The sequence below is a fragment of the Pelodiscus sinensis genome, chromosome 2 (assembly GCF_052426305.1).
Source record: "Pelodiscus sinensis isolate ZL-2025 chromosome 2, ASM5242630v1, whole genome shotgun sequence".
Taxonomy (NCBI): domain Eukaryota; kingdom Metazoa; phylum Chordata; order Testudines; family Trionychidae; genus Pelodiscus; species Pelodiscus sinensis.
The window spans coordinates 73,832,501-73,833,619 of record NC_143053.1 but is presented as its reverse complement, the minus strand read 5'-3'; positions in this window follow the sequence as shown (position 1 = coordinate 73,833,619).

The window sequence follows — 1,119 nt, the reverse complement described above, 5'->3', positions numbered from 1 at the left end:
TTAATTCGAACTAGGCGTTAGTCCTTGTAGAATGAGGTTTACCTACTTCGAATTAAGCGCTCCGCTAGTTCGATTTAAATTCGAACTAGCAGTTTGTATGTGTAGCCCCTATTAAAGTTAATTCGAACTAACGGTTGTTAGTTAGAATTAACTTTGTAGTGTAGACATACCCTCATAGACTTCTCCTGGTTGCCTTTAAGGATTGCTTTTATTTTTCATAGCAAAAAGTGATATAATCTTGCATTTGTGACAGCAAAATCATTTCCTTGACAAAATCAGCGTGAGATCTTAGCAGAGGTAAAATTAAATAGTTGATAATATTAGATAAGATGATATAGTGAGCAGGGGTGGCCCGTGAGCCTAGGCAAACTAGGCAGTTGCCTAGGGTGCTGCTGTCCCGGGCGCCTGATGATGACGTCACAGGGCACTGGGGCGCCCCATGATGACGTCAAGACCATTGACGGCCATGTAGGCGGGGGTGCCAATCGCGCCTTCTGCCTGGGGTGCCAGCTGCTGCAGCCGGCCTCAGGCCACTCCTGATAGTGAGTTTCAAAGGGGGAAACACATAGCATGTTGCAACAAAATTGTCTGTAAAAATTGTTACTACTGGCCAAATAAATGCAAGAGTTCCTTTGTTCAATTCTTTCTAACTATCCTTGGTGGTCAAAACATCTCTTCAAAAATAGTTAAATATTTAAAAATATATTTGTCATAACCTAGATATTATGAATGATAGCTTTCTCTCTTTTTAACTCTAACACAACAGTTGTGGTCTTTATTGGGTATGTCTATGCCGCAGGTTTTTTGGAAAAATTTCACTTATGTTCACACTGCAATCGCGTTCTTCTGATTAAAAATTTTTCTGACATTGGTAAATCTCTTTCTATGAGGAATAAGCCTTTTTCTGAAAGAGCTCTTTCAGAAAAAGGCGTGTGTGGACGGGGAAGAAGGAGTTCTTTCGTAAGAAGAGGAAAGAGGAAAAAGCACAGGTGCCTTGGTGGCCACTCCATCCATAATAATCACAGCTTAAATGCAAGATAGCATCCATTCAGTGGGGACACTATCTTTCAAAAATGCAGATCACTTTTTCGATATACAGTAAACTTCCGATAATCCGGC